The sequence below is a fragment of the Hemibagrus wyckioides genome, linkage group LG13, assembly GCF_019097595.1.
Source record: "Hemibagrus wyckioides isolate EC202008001 linkage group LG13, SWU_Hwy_1.0, whole genome shotgun sequence".
Taxonomy (NCBI): domain Eukaryota; kingdom Metazoa; phylum Chordata; class Actinopteri; order Siluriformes; family Bagridae; genus Hemibagrus; species Hemibagrus wyckioides.
In genome coordinates this window covers 26,666,130-26,689,293 of record NC_080722.1, presented here as the reverse complement: position 1 = coordinate 26,689,293, position 23,164 = coordinate 26,666,130, and the positions used below count along the sequence as shown (strand labels likewise).

At 44.9% G+C, this 23,164-nt stretch overlaps 1 protein-coding gene across 4 annotated transcripts in view; it reads left to right on the top strand.

Moving 5' to 3' along the window:
* Positions 1-23,164, top strand: part of jmjd1cb (jumonji domain containing 1Cb) — a 115,871-nt gene that overhangs the window by 61,480 nt on the left and 31,227 nt on the right. The window contains exon 1 of one of the 4 annotated variants that reach the window (XM_058406539.1): positions 16,060-16,319. The exons of the other annotated variants lie outside the window; for them this stretch is intronic. The gene's annotated coding sequence lies outside the window, so the exon portion shown is untranslated. Of the gene's footprint in view, positions 1-16,059; positions 16,320-23,164 lie in introns of those variants that run through there. 4 annotated transcript variants of the gene reach the window in all.

Genomic DNA, 23,164 nt, shown 5'->3' with positions numbered 1-23,164 from the left:
TAAGACTACGCTCTTGTACCTTCTCGAGCGTTCTTCTTCCACTGGCTTTCAGTGTGAATTTGATTAATCCTCTCTCAAGTTCTGAACCATAATCGCTTAATCCATTGATAAAACGAGCCGTTAATTGTTTTGCATATTTAGAAGGATGTCCTCCCAGGGCTTTCCTGACACCCAGTTGATGTAATTATTAATTGCACTTTCTCAAGAGATGCTGCTCGTAGCCGCGTAGGTGAGGGCCCTCTGGAGATGGTGTTTCTTCCACACTGACTGAGAGACTGCAGAGATGAACAGTGAGATTTCTCTCTAGCTTACAGTGCATTCACGCTTCTGAGTTGAAAGTCATCTCAGTGAACTGGATTGTGCTCTGCATCACTGGTGAGCCATTTTAGTTCAACTACATTGAACACATTTGTGAGCAAAACAAATATCAGACTGTTCTTTAGTTTATTCTCTTTATCCTTAATACCTAAAAAAAGTTTTGCAAAACTACAAACTATTTTGTGTGATTTCCACGTGTTTCGCACGTCTCTGTGTTCTTATGATCGTTTATCTGCTTTATTATCGTCCTTCTGTTGGGTTTTTTGTCGCATGTCGTTGCAGTGAGGCTAAACAGGTTCGCGTTTCCAGGCATACACTCCCCTCTGCTTTTATTATGCGTGGCGTGAAACCAAAGCAACTGCTGAAGGAGAGAGCGGTATCCGTTTCACTCTGATTCAGACTCATACACAGACTGGTAGGTGTGAAAGAACTGTTTTGCACATGTTCTGTCCATATCAGTTTTCCTTAAAAGTTTGCATGATATGAGAAATGTCACTGCTACTAAGCTCATGCAGGCAATAACGCGGACACAGACTGAGATCAGATGAAATAATCGTCTGATATGCGTCTTATATTTTTCTCTGAAAGTTTCTGTTAATAGAGCTCATTTTGTGCTTCCTGTGATGTCACAGTGTTTAGTCTTTGCCTCCGTGAGGACCGAATCAGTGTTATCTTTTCCATGCGTCATCAAGAGGATTTGTTTTCCGTCCATCTTCATCGAGTAACAGTGGAGCGGATCGTCCCTGTCGTAGCTGTGCTAGTTAGCTAGCTACCTTCTGGAATAATTGGAACATCTTTGTTATTGTTGAAACGGTTTTGATTTACGCTCAGTAACACCTCCTGCTCCCAGACCTGAGGGTCAGTAAGATGTTTCTGCCACTGTCCAATCAGCAGTCTAAGGAACATCTATTGTATTGTGTACTGTTTATTCTCTCTGGAGTAAGAAAACCTATTTCAGATATCTTACACCTCTAGTGTTTGTGGTGTTGTGCAGTGAAGCCAGAAATTCAGCCCCAATTATGGTCAAATCACATGACTGAAATGCAAGCATAAGACCTCACATGGACTGCCTAGTTTTCCCATCTGACTGTAAACACACACACACACACACACACACACACAGACGCTGACACGGACACAAAGGAGTGAGTGTCTAAGCTGAAGTGATTAGCGAGTTCTATAGCAGGGACACTGATGGTTTGGAGAGAGCCATGCTTCTGGGCTGCTGGAGATTTTAGTTTCTTCTCAGTTCTTCATGTCATTCATAATCATTTTCATGCAGCCTGAGTGAGGACCTGCAGCAGAATCACAGCACCACAGCCATATCATAAATATCTCCTGTCACCTGAATATGGCTTACATGCCTTACACAATACCTGTTCTCCCTGGTGGGGTGTGTGTGTGTGTGTGTGTGAGAGAGAGAGAGAGACAGAAACAGAGTGAGAGAGAGATTTTTTTTCCTTATTTAGAAACCAGGCATGGTGATAGACAGAGCTGTCAGAGGCATGCCTATCGGCACTTATTCGTGTTCATGTCTTCACAGCATCTTCTTGGCGTCTTCACGGCGATGTGCGGGTTAGAGAGAGATCCAGAAAGCCTCATTATTCTCCATACCACATACTCACCGGCTCAGAAGATCAGCCTAGCCATCAGGAGCCGATAGAGACACAGAGCCCCCTTCTGCTGGAATCCTAGCTATTCTCTCTCTCTCTCGCTCACTCACACACACACACAGTACTGCTACACCCCAATGGTTTTGCATGAAGGGTCAGTATTTCAGTGTCCTTTGGCAGTGCAGATTGTCATCACTGATCTTATAAAGGGTTAATAACAGTGTTATTATGTGTATCTGTTTTCATGATGTTATTAAAGTTATTTTTAGTAAAATAATAGGATAATAAGTTCATCATGTTTTTATAATATCATGAGATCAGGGTTTTGTAAGCAAGTTTATTAACCCAAATCCATCATCAACAAGTGAACAGTAAGGAAGCAGGCTTTATGAAGGTGTTTAATGTGGTTTATCATGTCACTAGCAATGTGCATTGAATGTTTATGGAGGTTTTATTACTTTGGGCAAATAAACAATAAGGCCAAAAGTATGCAGACACCTGATCCTGTGCGTGAGGAACATCTTGCTCAAGAAATGGTCTCCACTCTTCTGTGGGGGATTTCCACTAGATGTTGGAGTGTAACTGTGGGAATTTATCTTCATTCAGCTACAAGAGCATTAGTGAGATCAGACACTGGAGGTCTGGGGCTCAGTCGCTGTTCCAGTTCATCCCAGAGTGAGGTCAGGTTTCTGTGCAGCACACTTGAGTTGTACCACGTCACCCCTCTTCATGGATCTTGTTTTGTGCACAGGGGCGTTGTCGTGCTGGAACAGATCGGAGATCGGAGACTTTTTGTTCGGTGAAGGGAATCTGGAACACTACAGACAGACTGAGACTTTGTAGACAGTTGTTTGGATCCAACTTCGTGCCAACAGTTTGAGGAAGAGCCACATATGGGTGTGATGGTCATGTGTCCACCAACCGCCACGTCATGACTGGGGTCCAAAACACAACAACAAACTACTGTATAATCTATAGGAATAGCAAGCCAAGGTCAAAACCAGAAACTAGAAGGCATGAGGGAAAAAGAGTTTAAACGTTCAGACATGAATTCATGATAAGACTTGGATACTTACACAGGACAATCTAATAAACAATTAACACGATACAGGTGACCACAGCAAGATCACAAATCAATGGACAGGAACATAAGCAAACCAAAGGACTGTGATACAAATCTCACTCTTAATTTTAATCCTTAATAATCTTTCATTCAGTTTTACTTCAGTCTCAGAGACATGGTGCTTTCTTATAAACAAATTAACATGTTCAGGTTCAGCTTACACACACACACGCACACAGCTTACACACACACACACAGCTTACACACACCTGATATTCCAACTTCCACCTGATTCTGTACTTATAGTGGCTCTACACATTAAAGTGTCCTGGACTGACATGTGCTCCTGAAGGAGGTCACAAAGACAAACAGATTACAATAATGTCCTGTCCAATGCAGTCAGTGGTTTTCATTGGATTGTCTTGGACGGAGACTGGTGTGTCTTCACTGGTTGATCAGTGATTTAATTCTTAATGTTACTGCAGCATCTGAATGGTGTTTATATGATGGAGCCTTAATGACCTGATGCCTCAGATTCTCAGCTTTAACTAATGCCTTAACACTGTCATTTGTGTGTGTGTGTGTGTGTGTTGGAGCTGAAGGTCATGGTGACTGGTGTAGAGAGCTGCAGTGCTGCAGAGAGAGAGAGGAAGAGAGAACAAAGGCACTCCTCTCTGTCCCTCACTGCCTCATGGTACAGATTGTCTGACACAATCAGATGAATGTCAGTATGTTCTGATTTCTGACAAACGAAAAGAACCAGTGAATAAACCAGCGCTTCCCTCACTCACACTGACACCGTTCTCCAGGAAAAAAGAACAAAGAAACCAGTGGAGGAGACATTTTGTACTTTGTCTCCCCTCTCTCTCTCTCTCCTTATCTGGAACGAGGTGTGAAATGGAACGGTGGACTGGTAGAAATGAGGGCGAGTGAGGAAAAAGAGCAAGAGAATAACAGGATTGTGGGACACTGCAGCTCTGAGCCTTGCAGATGGAGATGAAGAAGGCTTATCCCTCAGTCTCCTGCTGTGTGTGTGTGTGTTTGTGTGTGTGTGTGTGTGTGTGTTTGTGTGCACGCTAGGCTACCTACTTGCGTGGCACGCCAGTTCAGCAAAGCAGGGATTTGTCTTTACATGTGCATTGTGCTCAATCACACAGAAAAAAACATCCTGTTTGCGTGTGTGTGTGTGTGTGTGTGTGTGTGTGTGTGTGTAGGGTTTGTGTGGCAGTGTTAATCTGGGTGAGAGTGGCAGATGGAGAGTAGGGTGTTAGAGCAGGGATGTCTGGGTCAGGTGAGCGGGGTTCAGAACACGGAGCTCATGTCCTGCTCATACATGGAGAAACTCTAGTGTTTCCTCTCGGTTTATTTTTGAGGTGCTTGTCGCTGTGTTCTAGATCCTGCAGATCCTTTACAGTGATATTTGATCATCAGTGAAATTTTTTTTTTCTTCCATGTGTAATTTGGAACATGACATAACAATAATATTTAACACAAACCACAGATGAAGTGTGATGTAAAAGAGTGTGATGGGTTTGTGGTCTGTTTGTAAAAGCTTCCTGTACAAGGGATCTAATACTGAAATGATCACATCTGCGGTTGTCATGATCTCGGTTTCAGCCAGCTCACCGCAGCCTACAAACATGGCCACCCTGAACTCACCTTCCCACCAACTACCTGCACTTCCTCCGTCCCGGTACCGCCCACTTATTTTCCTTCACTGTGTTTAGCACTGTTTAAAATGTGTGTACTTTGTGGAGTACTTGCTCAGTTCTTGGTGTCGGTGATGTTACAGAGCCAGTGCTTTTTGGATCTAGAGTGTGTGATTTTTGACCATACTTTTTGCCTAGCCCGTACTGACCGAATCTGACCTGTGCCTTGCCTGTACAATATTTGCTGTGGATATAACACTGGAGCTGTTCCTGATATTTTAGATCTGTTCCCTAGTAAACTGTCCTGCACTTGTATCCTCTTTCCAGAGTCTGTATCCCTGACCGGTATATTCACACCTCAGACATGACCACAGGTTTAAACGCTATCCAGTGAGTTACATGAGAGTTTAATGGAGAGAGCACAAAGCTGAGCTGTTCCTCACATAGCGTAATTTCATCCCTGGACCTTAGTCTTCATCCAAGCGTAGTATTCAGCCCAACATCTCCATCTGACAGTTTGATGTAACCCCAATATGCTGTTTTTTGGACTGGAAATATATTTAAATAGCAACATGGTGCCTTTCGAGATCAGTGTTAAACGCCAGCTTTAAAAGTGGGCGTGGTCAGTTTTGAAGATGCTGTGTAATCTGAAGCAGTCTCTGGCAAAAGAGTTTCCTCCAGGATTAATGAAGTTCTGTCTTATCTTAAAACCATCTGCTCAGTGAAACTCGAGCTGGCTGGTTCACGTGATCCACGTGCAGATGATTTGAATAATTTCAGTAACACGTGACCCGACTCTGAACATGGGTAACTTTCCCTGTCTAAATATTGACATGACCTTTGAACTGAAGTCGTCGTCAGATTTGACCCTACACTCGGCCACTTCTTAGGGTGTAATATAAGAGTGTTGTAAAACCTACAGTGAGGGAAACTAACTGCTGGATGAAAAGCTGTTTCAGATCGAAGAGCAGCTGTTTATATGTAATATATATTTCAGAAATTCTGCAAAATATTCTGAAAATCTGAATGCGATTAGAATTTAAGGAGAGAGAAAGAGAGAGATGAGCTGGAAATGAAACTCAGCATGGAGGGCAGCTTGATCCAGGCAGCTAGCATCCATGAGTGTGGAGATTTGCTCGGTGCATCTGAGGCCACGTTCATGCCCGTGTGTCAGGAAGCAGACAGATTAGCCGGCTGTGTGTCCTCACAATCACAGCAACAGCTTTTACTGCACCGCTCGCTCCGTCTGTCCTCATGCCTTAATCCTCCTCCTCTAGTAGGTAAAGATTCCACTGCAGTGTTGACCAGGAAACAGTGTCCAGTCTGTAAAACACCACCTCTTACTTTAACATGTCTAGGAGCGAGCTGCGAGTGTTTTGTCTGGAGATAAGCCGTGTTGCGGTCCACTGGGCAGCAGTACCGCTGCTATGCTAATTATGCAAAGGCACAGTAATCACCGCGCGGGGCAACCACTACCACAGCTTCTTGACAGAGCATGGCAATTTGACTAGTTCAAATGATTATGCAAAGATGGCAGGGCAGAAGGGTAAAAACTCCTATTAGGTGAAATGTCAGCATGTGGAAAGCAGGTGCTTTGCATTAGAAAGGAAGGAAAGTAGACACGAGGACACAGTAGCGGCAGATTCCGTTTTTTTTCTCTAGATAGGTTTTATTTAGTGGATCTGATCCTCATAAACTTAAATTGTGTCCCGAATGACCTGCTACACACAGTGAATTGTAGAAATGTACAATAGTATCCTCTCGCATGGAACATAGATGGCTTACTAGCTGCAGTGGACATCGTTTCTAAGTCGATGGTAGATGACGTCAAACACCATCAGATTTAGCAAAATACTGTGAATTAACATGTTGGAAAATAAATCACACAATGTGGGCTGATGGGAGACATTAGATGTCCACCAGAGTGGTGTCAGGCATCATGAAAATCTTTTTCTCATCCAGCAAGCAAAGCTGTAAGTGTCCAGTTCATGAAGTGTCCACACTGAATAAGTGAATCATCAGGGAGCGTGAAGTGCACTTCATCTTGGACTGTTCATTTTTAACACATTTATACTCACACACTGTTTATATCTCACACTATTTATACTACAGAATGGTACAGAATAGTGTGTGAGCGTGTGATAATCTTTAATCTCAGGTTATCAGTAAGGTAAATGTATAAAAATCTGATTTGTCATGCCTAAACTCCTGCAGTCATCAGGCTCAGCAGGAAACTCGGAGTGTAGATGAAAGAATGTTCTAGTACATAATGCAGTCCATTACACTGGAGTCAGGAAACTCCTCGTGTTCACTCAGAAGTGTGCTGTTCATTATTATTAAATAAAGAAACACATCAGTGTCACTTGTACAGTAATTCTGCCCTAACGCTCAGGGTTAAAGCTCAGCTCATGGGGAATATCCGCACACACAAACTCCTGGAATGTTTTAGTCTTTTCCAGGATCTGATAATCAGGATCATTGTGTGGGATGAAGACATGCATAACGTTCAGACTCGTTATTAGACAAACATCTCTGATGATTATGTAAAGATTAAGTTTTATATGTTATAGATTGAATTACAGACCTGGGACAGTGACTTGGTTTTGTGGCTAATGACCACTTTGAAGAGCCACAGTGCAATTAAACACAACCCTGTAGCTTTAACCTAAACAAATTTCTTTCCCTTTTATTCCAGATGCTTGTTATAGCAAAACTTAATCATTATTAATCTACCTGAGTGTAATGAATATCAACCCTGCCTCTCAGAGAGGAAAAGCCATTCCCAGGTAACATATCTATAAAAACATTCAGGTGCAAGGATTTTAAGAAAACCTCAAAAATTGCGCTATTTAATTAATCTATATGGAATAAACAGATGTTATCTTCATTACCAGGCCCATGAAACTTCTCAGGTGCGTCTCAATCACTTACCTGGTCCAGTAGTCAGGACAGGTTCTGTCTCAGTTTTCACTCAAAAAAAAAAAAATCTCACAATGCACCACAAAAACTAGTATCCTCAGTGCTCACTATGTTCCCTTACTGGAAATGACCTCATGTGTTAACACAGGATGAACTGAACTCCAGCTTCACCTACTAAGTAGAGTGATATTGTTGCTAATCATTCCTTCTCTCCTGTCCACAAACACAATCGAACAGCAGAAAGAATTTAAAACCTGAAAACCTCCTGCAGTTTTATAATCTGGAGAGGAGAGGATGAGAAGAAGAGATGAGGAAAGGAGGAGAAGAGGTGATGAGGAGAGGATGAAAAAAAGAGATGAGGAAAGGAGGAGAAGAGGTGATGAGGAGAGGATGAAAAGAAGAGATGAGGAAAGAAAGAGAAGAGGTGAGGAGAAGAGATGAGGAGAGATGAGATCAGGAAAGGAAGAGAAGAGAAGATGAGAACAGGTGGTGAAGAGAAGATAAGGAGATGTTAAACATGTCATTTAAAGGCAAACATTACACATGAAGTGAGAAATGTGCATAATGATCAAATAAAAGAGTGAAATATTTTGATGAGATGATTATGGATGGTAGTTTTGGTGTAGTTTTAGTGTTTAAACATGTTTGATAGGTTGCTAAGGAACTGCAGAAAAGTGGCATGCAGATTTTCTTTGTGATATAAGTATATAATCTACACCAACTCTAGAGTAATAATAACTCAAATAACAGTTAAATAACACGTCCTTTTGACCAACACTTTTATTTATTTTATTTTAATAAATTTTATACACATTTATCCTTGTCTTTCTCAGATGAGTGTAATGTGGCCTGCTGTAGTGTGTTGGTTGTAGTGGTTATCGTCACATTCTCAGTGCGTTCAGAATAAATAAAGTATTTCCTAATCGTCCTGTGAACACTCAGAGCCTCACCGGAACGCCTTTCTCACGAAAACTCCGCCACTGTTTATCCAACACGTGACGGTTATTTTAGTCACCACTCTCCCACTTCCTCATTCACTGTCACTGCTGCAGGAAAGGGAAGATCTCCAGCAGGCTGCTCTTCCACAGTGTGGAGCTACTCCGTGTTGGACTGGAGGAGGTGTGTGTGTGTGGATGGGGTGTGTGTGGACTACGGCGCACGGGTGGAGCGCTGTAGTCTGCCCCCGTGCTTCATCGCTCGTCTTCCTCCCCACCGGGGTGTGTGTGTGTGTGTGTTGTAGTCAACCTTGTGTCTCAGAGAGCTGCCTTCTGTACATTTGTGCCATCTAACATGTTTAACTCTATAAACATAATTCAGTAGAGTGATGAAGTGTAGAGTGTGTTACACACAGTGGTGCTGTTAGAGTTCAGATGTGTGAGGTTTTGTGTGAGTTTTGTGTTCACACTGATGGGATGAAGTGCACTTCAAGCTGCCTGATGATTCATTTATTCAGTGTGGAATGTTGGACACTTTATCTGGACACTGCATGAACTCAGCACTCAGATTTGCTCAAGTAGTTGAAGAGGGTGGGGCTATAAAATGATGTCAAGATGTCTGACGACACTCCGGTGGACAGGACGTCTCACACGTGACAGAAAAGACGGATATCGGACACTGGGGCTGGAGAATATGATGATATTAATATAGGGAGTTATGTCATGATACAATGAAATGTTTTTGATATCCTGATATCCTCTATAACCTTTTGTTTTAGAATAATAAACTAAATGGAGCTAATTAGAAATGGATCATTTCTTGTTTTTTTCCACAGGATATTTAAAATGGTCATTATTTTTACTGATTTATTTTTCTGTTAGATTCTCATGTGAGTGGTTTTGTTTTATTTTTCAGTTTACATCTGATAATAAATTTATATTTTACATAAAATTTCTGAAGGATTAATTTAAAAGCACTGTAGCTGAAAAGGATCTGTTTCATAAAATAATGAAATAAACAGACGGCTCACGTATGAAGCAGTACAATAGTGTTCCATCATTATGCCCTGCATGGGAAAGTGGCTTTTAGAGGTTTCAGACGAGGGTAAGCCGGTGTGTATCGGGGTTAATCCCGCATGTTTGGGATCTGAAGCTGTTGCTCTAGCTGTTCTAATGAGGGACCGAGCAGATCGAAACCTCCAGCCAGTGCTCGTGATTTAGGCTCCTTCACATGTCTGAGTGTGAAAATGGCCTTTGATCACAGCACCATGCTTTCTTCAGCATGACAGCTCAAGTGTCGAGAGAGAGAAAGAGAGAGAGAGAGAGAGAGAGAGAGAGAGGGTTTGGGGGGAGTTCGTCCCCTCTCATTTCCTGTCTCTACCTGCTCAGAGTCTGTGCTCGAGGCTGGTGTTTCATCTTCATTCAGTCAGGCTGCAAAAATTAATCAGCTTGTAATCTTCAATTAATTTCACACAAATGGCTGCAAATTGTGTTATTTTATTGCCACAATGTTAAAACTTTGCATCAATGTGATGTGACGTGACCTGTTATGGTGTGACGTGGTGTTGTGTTGTGTGACGTGACGTGGTGTGGTGTTGTGTGATGTGGCGTGGTGTGATGTGACGTGGTGTGGCGTTGTGTGACGTGACGTGGTGTGGCGTTGTGTGATGTGACGTGGTGTTGTGTGGCGTGGTGTTGTGTGACGTGACGTGGTGTGTTGTGTGACGTGACGTGGTGTTGCATGACATGATGTGGTGTTGTGTGACGTGGTGTGTGATGTGGCGTGGTGTTGTGTGACGTGACGTGGTGTTGTGTTGGGTGACGTAACGTGGTGTTGTGTGACGTAACGTGGTGTTGTGTGATGTGTTGTGCGACATGACGTGGTGTGTTGGGTGACGTAACGTGTTGTGTGACGTGGTGTTGTGTGACGTGACGTGGTGTGTTGGGTGACGTGGTGTTGGGTGACGTGACGTGGTGTTGGGTGACGTGATGTGTTGTGTGATGTGACGTGACGTGGTGTGACGTGGTGTTGTGATGTGACGTGGTGTTGCGTGACGTGATGTGGTGTTGTGTGACGTGACGTGGTGTTGTGTGACGTGACGTGGTGTTGTGTGACGTGGTGTTGTGACGTGACGTGGTGTTGTGACGTGACATGGTGTTGTGTGACGTGACGTGGTGTTGTGTTGCGTGATGTGGTGTTGTGTTGCGTGATGTGGTGTTGCGTGACGTGGTGTGGTGTTGTGTGACGTGATGTGGTGTTGTGACGTGGTGTTGTGTGACATGACATGGTGTTGTGTGACATGACATGGTGTTGTGTGACGTGACGTGGTGTTGTGTGACGTGACGTGGTGTTGTGTGATGTAACATGGTGTTGTGTGACATGACGTGATGTGTTGGGTGACGTAACGTGGTGTTGTGTGACGTGCTGTTGGGTGACGTGGTGTTGTGTTGGGTGACGTGGTGTTGTGTGACATGACGTGGTGTTGTGTGACGTGACGTGGTGTTGTGTGACGTGACGTGACTTGGTGTTGGGTGACGTGATGTGGTGTTGCCTGATGTGGTGTTGTGTGACGTGACGTGATGTGGTCTTGTGTGACGTGATGTGGTGTTGTGTGACGTGATGTGGTGTTGTGTGACGTGACGTGGTGTTGTGTGACGTGACGTGGTGTTGTGTGACGTGACGTGTTGTGGTGTTGTGTGACGTGGTGTTGTGTGACGTGACGTGACGTGGTGTTGTGTGACGTGACGTGGTGTTGTGTGACGTGACGTGGTGTTGTGTGACGTGACGTGGTGTTGCGTGACGTGACGTGGTGTTGCGTGACGTGACGTGGTGTTGCGTGACGTGGTGTTGCGTGACGTGACGTGGTGTTGCGTGACGTGACGTGGTGTTGCGTGACGTGACGTGGTGTTGCGTGACGTGACGTGGTGTTGTGTGACGTGATGTGGTGTTGTGTGACGTGACGTGGTGGTGTGTGACGTGATGTGGTGTTGTGTGACGTGGTGTTGCGTGATGTGGTGTTGTGTGACGTGACGTGACGTGGTGTTGTGTGACGTGACGTGGTGTGACGTGATGTGGTGTTGTGTGACGTGATGTGGTGTTGTGTGACGTGAGGTGATGTGGTGTTGTGTGACGTGATGTGGTGTGGTGTGACGTGAGGTGATGTGGTGTGTGACGTGACGTGGTGTTGTGTGACGTGATGTGGTGTTGTGTGACGTGACGTGATGTGGTGTGACGTGACGTGGTGTTGTGTGACGTGGTGTTGTGTGATGTGTTGTGTGACGTGACGTGATGTTGTGTGACGTGATGTGGTGTTGTGTGACGTGATGTGGTGTTGTGTGATGTGTTGTGTGACGTGACGTGACGTGGTGTTGTGTGACGTGATGTGGTGTTGTGTGACGTGATGTGGTGTTGTGTGACGTGGTGTTGTGTGACGTGGTGTGTGACGTGACGTGACGTGGTGTTGCGTGACGTGATGTGGTGTTGTGTGACGTGGTGTTGTGTGACATGATGTGGTGTTGTGACGTGACGTGGTGTTGCGTGACGTGACGTGGTGTTGCGTGACGTGACGTGGTGTTGCGTGACGTGGTGTTGCGTGACGTGACGTGGTGTTGCGTGACGTGACGTGGTGTTGTGTGACGTGACGTGGTGTTGCGTGACGTGACGTGGTGTTGTGTGACGTGATGTGACGTGGTGTTGTGTGACGTGACGTGGTGTGACGTGATGTGGTGTTGTGTGACGTGATGTGGTGTTGTGTGACGTGAGGTGATGTGGTGTTGTGTGACGTGAGGTGATGTGGTGTTGTGTGACGTGAGGTGATGTGGTGTGTGACGTGACGTGGTGTTGTGTGACGTGACGTGATGTGGTGTTGTGTGACGTGACGTGATGTGGTGTGACGTGACGTGGTGTTGTGTGACGTGGTGTTGTGTGATGTGTTGTGTGACGTGACGTGATGTGGTGTTGTGTGACGTGACGTGGTGTTGTGTGACGTGGTGTTGTGTGATGTGTTGTGTGACGTGACGTGATGTTGTGTGACGTGATGTGATGTGGTGTTGTGCGACGTGACGTGATGTGGTGTTGTGTGACGTGACGTGATGTGGTGTTGTGTGACGTGATGTGGTGTTGTGTGACGTGACGTGATGTGGTGTTGTGTGACGTGATGTGGTGTTGTGTGACGTGACGTGACGTGGTGTTGTGTGACGTGGTGTTGTGTGATGTGTTGTGTGACGTGATGTTGTGTGACGTGATGTGATGTGGTGTTGTGTGACGTGATGTGGTGTTGTGTGATGTGTTGTGTGACGTGACGTGATGTGGTGTTGTGTGACGTGACGTGATGTGGTGTTGTGTGACGTGACGTGATGTGGTGTTGTGTGACGTGACGTGATGTGGTGTTGTGTGACGTGACATTGTGTAACAGCACGTTTTTATTATTTATTTTGAGTTGAGTGTTTCTGAAGGATCCGCTCTGAAATGTGAATAAGGAATAATCTAATCATTCATATGAACACATTTAAATCAGCTTGTGTTTATTTACACTGTTTACTGATTTCAGTGAATAATGTTATTATATCATGAGCTCCTGATTTAGAGACATTACTGTAACACATACAGGGTTCTGAGAGGTTCTGAGGCGGTCAGCGGTCTACAGAAAAGCTTTGAAATGGTCACATCCTCTCTCTCTCCACACACACACACACACACACCTCTGTGACCTCCAGTACACCAAATCACATCATGCGGTCCTTCAGCCATCTTCCCGTAACCTCGTCCCTCTTTAATATGTCTGGAGCTGCAGGTCCTCACGGCTTAAACAGCATTACTCGGACATTGTCGTATCCTGTTCCTTTTATGTGCTCTTTAATTTACTGTGTCTGTGTGTGTGTGTCTCTGTGTGTGTCTCTGTGTGTCCCTGTGTGTGTGTCTCTGTGTGTCCCTGTGTGTGTGTCTGTGTGTGTGTCTGTGTCTCTGTGTGTGTCTCTGTGTGTGTCTCTGTGTGTGTCTCTGTGTGTGTGTCTGTGTGTGTCTCTGTGTGTGTGTCTGTGTGTGTGTCTGTGTGTGTGTCTCTGTGTGTGTGTCTGTGTGTGTGTCTGTGTGTGTGTCTCTGTGTGTGTGTCTCTGTGTGTGTGTCTGTGTGTGTGTGTCTGTGTGTGTCTGTGTGTGTCTCTGTGTGTGTGTCTCTGTGTGTCCCTGTGTGTGTGTCTGTGTGTGTGTCTGTGTGTCTGTGTGTCTCTGTGTGTGTCTGTGTGTGTGTCTCTGTGTGTGTCTCTGTGTGTGTCTCTGTGTGTGTCTCTGTGTGTGTGTCTGTGTGTGTGTGTCTGTGTGTGTGTCTCTGTGTGTCTGTGTGTGTGTCTGTGTGTGTGTCTCTGTGTGTGTGTCTCTGTGTGTGTGTGTGTCTGTGTGTGTGTCTCTGTGTGTGTGTCTGTGTGTGTGTCTGTGTGTGTGTCTGTGTGTGTGTCTCTGTGTGTGTGTCTCTGTGTGTGTGTCTCTGTGTGTGTCTCTGTGTGTGTCTGTGTGTGTCTCTGTGTGTGTGTCTCTGTGTGTGTGTCTCTGTGTGTGTCTGTGTGTGTGTCTGTGTGTGTCTGTGTGTGTCTCTGTGTGTCTCTGTGTGTGTGTGTCTGTGTGTGTGTCTGTGTGTGTCTCTGTGTGTGTCTCTGTGTGTGTCTCTGTGTGTGTGTCTCTGTGTGTCTCTGTGTGTGTGTCTGTGTGTGTCTCTGTGTGTGTGTCTCTGTGTGTGTGTCTCTGTGTGTGTGTCTCTGTGTGTCTGTGTGTGTGTCTCTGTGTGTCTCTGTGTGTGTCTCTGTGTGTGTGTCTCTGTGTGTCTCTGTGTGTGTCTCTGTGTCTCTGTGTGTGTGTCTCTGTGTGTGTCTCTGTGTGTGTCTCTGTGTGTGTGTCTCTGTGTGTCTCTGTCTGTGTGTCTCTGTGTGTGTCTCTGTGTGTCTCTGTGTGTCTCTGTGTGTGTCTCTGTGTGTCTCTGTGTGTCTCTGTGTGTGTCTCTGTGTGTCTGTGTGTGTGTCTCTGTGTGTCTCTGTGTGTGTGTCTCTGTGTGTCTCTGTGTGTGTCTGTGTGTGTCTCTGTGTGTCTGTGTGTGTGTCTCTGTGTGTGTGTCTCTGTGTGTGTCTCTGTGTGTGTCTCTGTGTGTGTGTCTCTGTGTGTCTGTGTGTGTGTCTCTGTGTGTCTGTGTGTGTGTCTCTGTGTGTGTCTCTGTGTGTGTGTCTCTGTGTGTCTCTGTGTGTGTCTCTGTGTGTGTGTCTCTGTGTGTGTGTCTCTGTGTGTCTCTGTGTGTGTGTCTCTGTGTGTGTGTCTCTGTGTGTCTCTGTGTGTGTGTCTGTGTGTGTGTCTCTGTGTGTGTCTCTGTGTGTCTGTGTGTGTGTCTCTGTGTGTCTCTGTGTGTGTGTCTCTCTGTGTGTCTCTCTGTGTGTGTCTCTGTGTGTCTCTGTGTGTGTCTCTGTGTGTGTGTCTCTGTGTGTCTCTGTGTGTCTCTGTGTGTCTCTGTGTGTGTGTCTGTGTGTGTGTCTGTGTGTGTGTGTCTCTGTGTGTGTGTCTCTGTGTGTGTGTCTCTGTGTGTGTCTCTGTGTGTGTCTCTGTGTGTGTGTCTCTGTGTGTGTCTCTGTGTGTGTGTCTGTGTGTGTGTCTCTGTGTGTGTCTCTGTGTGTGTCTCTGTGTGTGTGTCTCTGTGTGTGTCTCTGTGTGTGTCTCTGTGTGTGTGTCTGTGTGTGTGTGTGTCTGTGTGTGTCTCTGTGTGTGTGTCTCTGTGTGTGTCTCTGTGTGTGTCTCTGTGTGTGTGTCTCTGTGTGTGTCTCTGTGTGTGTGTCTCTGTGTGTGTCTCTGTGTGTGTCTCTGTGTGTGTCTCTGTGTGTGTGTCTCTGTGTGTGTCTCTGTGTGTGTCTCTGTGTGTGTGTCTGTGTGTGTGTGTGCCAAAGCTTTACTAAGTGTTGTGAGTCATGCTGGAAGTGGCTCAGCCACCTGTGATGTGGGAAGATTAGTTTTGCTGAGCTCCACCCTTTTCCTGGTTCAAACACATGCCACCACGCTGCCCCCGTCTGTGTCTCTCTCTCTCTCTCTCTCTCTCTCTCTCTCTCTCTTACACACACACTCTCTCTCTCACAAACACACACACACACACTCTGCAGCACAACACAAACAAGCTCTTGAAGAGTTGACACGTGTCTCAGCAGCCAAGTCTGAGGAAAACAGAGTGAAGTGAAAAGGGGAGGAAAAGAGAAGAAAAAGGAGGGTCTGTGTTTTTTGCAGTCTTGTTTCCTTCATGTGTCCTGTTGGTCTGAAGAGTTTCCTGTTGCCGTGTGTGTGTGTGTGTGTGTGTGTGTGTGTGTGTGTGTGTGTGTGTGGGAAGCCTCTGGAGGCTGACCCAGATCCAGCTTTCACTTGGACTGTGATGCTAATGACAGAGCTGGACTAATAATCCGGCCTGTGCAGGAGCTGGGACAGAGACAGAGGGAGGGAGGGATGGAGGGGAGGGTGTGTGTGTGTGAGAGAGAGAGAGAGAGAGAGAGAGAGAACAGCGAGAACAGGGAGGGAGGGAGGGAGTGACTCGTTTTTGCTTCTTCTTACAGTCGTCCTCCCTCTAGCCTGTTTCTGTGAGCTCTGCGGCACTCGTCTTCTCTCTCGCTCTCTAGTCAGATAAAATGTCTGCCATGTGGCCAGCGTCAGACTGAGTGCTCCGTGATTTGTTTGTCCTCCATTGTTTTGTTTTCCTCTTCACTCTGACCGGAGACTTCTACCATCGACTGAAACTACTGCATGGCCCAGATATGTGAGGCTTCAGATTTGGGAGGCTTGGTTTAAGGCCGTCTCGACAGCACACAGGTAAAAACCGTCTTTTCCTGATCTGCTCACGTTAATAAGAGGCTCTGCGTTACAGGACCCATGTCTGGCTGCATGTTTTCATGCCAGCGCTGCGTGTGCGTCGTTCTGGAAGCCCGGCTTCACACCGGATGTTTAACAGCCGCACGCTCACGCTTCACAGTCAGGCGCGACGCTCCTCTAACACGGACGCTCAAAAGCAATGGGGTTTTTTAGGACTTTTTTTTTCTAAAGCCCTCGAGAGGCCCTGAGTCCTTATTCCTGAGCTGGCTTCCTGTCGTGGGTCTCAGCCAGGCTGCAGGCAAACAGCCATGTTCTCTGCTCTTGAGTATGTGTATGGGCAAGTTACTGGGGACTTTTCCTGCCTAGTACTTTTGAATCACTGCAGTGGATAAATGAGCCACACACACACACACACACACACACACACACACACACACACATTCTCATTCACTGATCAGGGGCTTTCCACACAGCTGCACTGGCCACACTGTGTGAGTGTGTGTAGGAGGTTTGTTGGACTTATATACTCTATATTTCTGTAGTTTATAACTAATCTATCTCTTCACGTCTCTGTGTTATGTTTTTTTTTAATCTTCTCATCTTTTCTCTTTCTCTCTTCTGCACCAGGTAAAGTCTAGACACAAGGCAAGCATGTAATCTGGCTGATTCATAAAGACTAGCCTTTCCAAAGTGTGTGTGTGTGTAGAAAGAGGTGTGGCTGCACTCTGACCCATTTAACAACCAGTTCCTCGGAGCAGCTCAGTGCAGCATGGGGCTGTTTGTAATTATGCCTCGTCACTTACTCGCGCACACACACACACACACACACACACACACACACACACACACACACACACAGACACAGACACAGCAAGCGAGTGTGTGCTCTTTGGACTCTGATTTGCTTCAGTTACTTCGCCGATCTGTCGAAGCCGTCCTCTTTTTCATGTTGACTCTCTGAGGTCACTATAGTTCACACCGGCTGGAAAGATTAGAGTGTGCTTGTGGGGAGGAGGTGCTCACTGTGGCTTGGTGAACATGTGTGTGTGTGTGTGTGTGTGTGTGTGTTTAGTAGCTTGATGCACCTACGCCAGTGGAAAAAAATTTGGAAAGAGAATTTGACAGCGCTGTTGAAAGCGTTAAATAATTTGGGGTTTAGAGCTGGCTGATGATCTTTCCTTTACTAAAATCAACAATCTGTAAACATCTTAAATCTGATCCCTGCGCATCAATTTAGATTCTGCCGTTTAATTAGAGTTTTCAGTTTTTATTTTAATACTTTACAGCACTTTACAGGAGTTATAGAGCTCTTATACCAATGTATTTAATATGCAGATAATGCGTGATAACAATAACAATAATGACTAATAATGTGTAATAACAACATGTTATTACACACCTGTAATCCACAGTGTTCACTTCAGGTCTAAGCAATAAAATACTCTAAACGATGCCGTCCACATGAGTAGACCTGGTTCAGTGTTCAGTTTTGTGATACAAAAGAGAAGGTTGTCGGTTCGATACACACACTGTCGCAGTAAACAACCTCCTCAATCATCTCTACTCTGTTTTATACTAATATCATTCATACCGTAACTCCTCCTCCTTCACACGTCCGGGCAAATGTTAGCTGAAAAAGTGTCCACAGATCCACACTTCCAGAATCTATCGGACACTGGAGAGTGTCCAGAAACCTCTGGGATACTCATTTCGACACGCCACGATTCAGGGAGCGGATTCCGATCTCAAGAACGATTCGGGACGGACAGCAGGGGCAGTGGGCCGCAGGGACAGTGTGTTATAGGCCACATGGTGTTCTGTAAAGGCCGTAGAGTGACCCTGTAGTGAGCTGTACAATGAATAAGGCGGTTTGGGGATGTGAGGTTTGATTTTCCTGAATTATAAAATGGAATGTAAAAGAGCCAGGTTAAGGAGCAAGGAAATAAATACAAAGGAATCTAGATTTTTATGATAAACGCCTTGTGCATTTCTTTTCACTTTCTGTGGGTTATGTTGTGCTGAGGCTCTGTGTGTACTGTACACTCATTAATATTACAAACACTGTAAAACCCTCGCTATGCATTTTTATACCCTTAGCATTGTAAAGGGATGTGGAGGTATACGCAGTGGTGCGTCAGGCCCTGGTGTAAACACTCCATGTTTCTGTGTCTCAGGTTTCTACAGGAACATTAATTCAGTATAAACTGATGACTGAATCTGAGGCTGCGTGTGTGTTTAAGGTGTTATGTTTGTAAATACAGGCAGTTTAACACAGTAGCAGTTAGCAGTATAAGTCTATAATTAGTGTTCATGTTCTCTTGAGGTTAAGAATGAAGAGAAGAAAACCTTACAATGAACAGGAATGATCTGTGTGATGAAAACTCACCGTATCCTTTACCTCAAAAAGCTCAGAGAACTGACTTCCAGGTCCTTACAGGATTTGGTGACCGCAAAAATAAACTCCAAATCAAGTGAACGCTGCGATGTCCAGATGAGTTTCAAAATGACCACAGAGTCTCATCATGTGAGGTCACCACAACACATTCAGCCACAGCATGCATTCACCTACATCGAACTTGAGCACAGCTATAGGAATAGTAGGTTACCCCAGGTTACACACACACACACACACACACACTCTTTTTGGAGTGTGGGTAAAGTTCCCATGACTTTTTTAGACAAGAAGCAGGAATGTGTGGCTGTCTCATTGAATCATGTCCAGATGAACACACACACACACACACACACACAAATCTCTGTGGCACCTCACAGGAACTCCAATCACAGTATCATGTCCTGTTACCAATACAGTTGATAAATATGGACACCAGGCATCTTGAAACTCCATCCAACTCCACTGTCCAGGCTCCTCGAGTCTCTCTGGGTTTATGGTACGAGTTAACACCCAGTGTCCAGTCTATCTAAAATAGAGCACATGCTGGAAAGGCCTGTGGAAAAGCTGCAACCCCGAGCCCGGATAAAGCACCAGGTTCAGCCTGCTGTCTGTCAGCGGGAGAGCTCTGTGTACGGGAATGACCTAAATATGGCAGAGTACGGAAGGGGAAACCAGCCTTCGCCTGTCCTTTTGATTCAGCTACAACAGAAAAGCTGTTTCCTTCCTGTCCCTCATGAAGCGTCCTGTTGTGGCCACCTTTCATAAAGAAAACGGTTAGAGATCAAGAACGAGAGCGAATGATAAAAAAAGATGTGCAGGGATTGTGTGTGCTAATGACTGTGTGTGTGTGTGTGTACACATGCAGGGTTTGTGTTGCATTGTGACCTTGATCAGTTTGCAGCCTCCTATTTCCCTCCTGACTCCTGAAAGGTTTCAGCCAGTGAGAGAGTGATGGAAATGCCTGGGCCTGCAACCCACTTAGCTATGCATGAGCTCCAGCCGCCTTTCTTCTTTACATTCCAGTGCAGCCAGCCTTATAAAATATTTACTGCTGAGCTACAGGCTGCCTCACAGCACCCGCAAAGGACAATATTTTCGAGGCGGCTTTGTCTCCAAGCCTCTGCTTTCTCCTCACATCTCCTTCCTTCGTTGTTTTTCTCAGTCATTAGTGCTCCACTGTACGATGATTTATAGCGCAGCACCATGGATTAATCAGCACTCCAAATCACAGGGTTATGTTAACTTACATAATCGTTTCTATAGTAAAAGCTTATTCACGTGACCTTGTGTGGTGTGTGTGATCCACGTTATATAGAGGAGATGAAGAAAGGTGTCTCTGTTTAACACAGAATAATGGAGAACTGCCGACAGGGTGATGTTCCAGGAGGCTCCAGACTCAAAGCTTTGTAACAGTCAGGTTTTCTACCCGAGAGGGTTTCAGAACAAACTGCAGTGTTTCAGGACAGAGAAAACTCGAGGCAGGTAAGGGCGAGTCGAGTCGGTGTGATTATGAGAGACAACAGGAGCTGATGTGTGGATGTTATTACTATAAATGGTTAAAAAGCACTGACTTGTCATCAGACTGACTGCTTACGTTTTTATGTATAAAAAGTGTACTAATAATGACGTGTCTTTCCTTGTAATTATTTTTCAAAGTTCCTTTTTTCATTCATTTTATTACTTGTGTTACTAAAATATCCTGATTGTGGAAAGTGTCATCATTGTATCATTGCATCATTGGAAGTATCTCCATCTATATTTTGCTATTTTGTGTCAGTTCAGTCAGTGTAGCGTCACATGCTGTGTGTGTGTGTGTGTCACCCAGAGGTCATGCAGATGTTGGCAAACTTCAGAAAACACTGTCACACACTGCAAGTTGTGAAACCACATTTCCACCTGCACACACTCAGCTGAAGAGACGAACACAGGCAGGATTCCGAGTTTTAACGCCTCAGGTTTTCTTTGACACTTTGTGCTCTCGCATGCCTCTCGCACCTGTATTTTTACAGGGTTTTATGTTACGTGTAAATGTTTTCATTACAGCGAGGAAACGCGACTTCTTTTCCCCTTTAAGATCTGTAGATCAGATGTGCTGCTTCTATATTTACCTGCCCTAGAAACAGCAGCGGTACTGTAGCCTTGTTTCAGCTCCCCAGCCACCGGGCTCTGAAACGTCGGTGCTCCCACGGCTTTCCAGAAACACCTTCTTTATCAGAAACGCATTCTTTGGGATTGAAATCGAACCACGAGGCTGAGCTGTCGTTCACCTTTGCCAGAATCCCCCCCACCCCCACCCCCCCCCAAGACTTTGTTCAGATATCTAATGAAAGCAGTGCAGTGTAATTAAAGCTGAAGCAGTAATCAGAGTTATTACAGTGTGTCAGTATGTCAGAGATGCAGAAGTGACCACTGTGACCCGCTCTCTTCCCCACACTGATCCATCACTTGCTCTATACAGCTGCTTATTTTAGCAGGCTTAAATTTCTGCTTATCCTCCTTTTGGCTCATCGGGTTTCCTTTTTCTCATTCACCTTAGAAGGCTTACAATCTCGATCAGCTGTCCCTTTTGGGTCAGTGATTAATCTTGAGCGAGCTCGAAAGGAAACTGAATCATCTCTGGCGAACACCACGCGGCAAGAAGACGTTTTTGCCCGTGTAGATTAATGACCGTATGTAGTATATTTTGTAGACAGTGTCATAACACTCCAGCTCTAATCTTTGGCACTGAAGTGCGGAATAAGCCGTGGAGACGTTTAAGAGGGAAAGCAGAGCGAGAGATAATGTCCTCTGTGTTTTTTTTTTTTTTTTTTTTTTCCCCCCTTTTTCCTATATACAACCATAGTAGGTCTGCTCTCAGTGCCCACCGTATTCATTCTCAACTGTTCCAGGCTCTTTCACAAGCACATTACACCTCCTTAACAGCTGCAGTCTCAGCCACGGGTCATTACAGGATTTGAAATGACCAAGAGCACAACTACACACAACACACAGCTCTTATAAAAGTGTAATGGAGTAGAAATCGCATGCAGAGAGTGCTTGAAGCCCTCGGTCTAAAATACTGTGTAGTGTGTTACTGCCGCAGTGGACGGTTCTAATTACAGCTGGAGCTCAGCCTCTCGGTAACCTTGTGAGTATGAGTAATATGTTGAGGGCTTAACACACCCCCGACTGCAGTGTGTGAAGTAAAAGTGTCCATGTGAAAGCTTTATTTTCGTTGCTGTAAGAGTAACTTCTGCACGTATTTTCTGGGGCCACTCTAAAGCTGATCGGATGCTCGGAAGTCTCAGGAATATCGGAATCGTTGACCAGCTCACACTATAAGACTTTAATCACTACATGTTTGGTGTTTGGTTTGTTCGGTGTGTCCACTGTATGAGCAGTAGATGAGGTCCACACATTACGCTTAAGTGTCCACACATTATGCTCCTGATTCCCAAATCACATGCGTGACTACAGTTTATTCTGGGACTTTCTGACCTTTTACTATTTTATAAGGAATCAGAGAAATTAGAGATGTGGACACTGAGGATCGTGATCTGGAGTTAAAGTGAAAAGTAACACAGACATTTTTCTAACCATGAGTAATGTTGTGTGTCTGTATGTTTGCTGTTCCTCCTGGATTATGGGTATGACCTGCCAAAAAATTCCCATGCAAGAATCATCATTCTTCTTCTTCTTCTTCTTCTTCTTCTTCTTCTTCTTCTTCTTCTTCTTCTTCTTCTTCTTCTTCTTCTTCTTCTTCTTCTTCTTCTTCTTCTTCTTCTTCTTCTTCTTCTTCTTCTTCTTCTTCTTCTTCTTCTTCTCCTTCTCCTTCTCCTTCTCCTTCTCCTTCTCACATTCTGCTCTCACCAGAACATCTCAGGTCTCAGTTTAGTTCAGTTGGTGTATAAAATGCAACACAAGCTACTGGATATTATGTGGTCAGATAGGACTCAAAAAAATAACTAAAGATTCAGAAACATTCTGCTATGTATCTAAAAGAAATGCTCATAAATATACATCTCTTCTGGTAATTGCACACTTCTGTATTTTTTGAATTTAATGCTACAGATCTCGAAGGTTACTGAAAAATCCGAGTGCTACAGCTAAAGCAGTTGTCATCTACACACAGAAACATGCCCATGGATAAACACCGACTCCTGACTCATACAAACTGACTGAAATGAAACTCACCTTGGAAAACTGGATCAGTCAACACACTGGGATATTTTCACTGGTTAATTCTGTAACGTTGACTATACACATTTCTATGTACATCGGTCATTGCATTTAGCGGGCTAGCTCTTTGCTAACAAAATACAACTATAAAGGCGGCCATGTTTTTTTCCCACTTTGTGGCACAAACTCATGGAGTAGGAAGTTAACCACTATTGAGTTAAAACACTGCACTTGGTCTCTTTGGTGGTTTGTAAAAAAAAACAGAGAGCCAACTTATGACTAAAGTTCACAC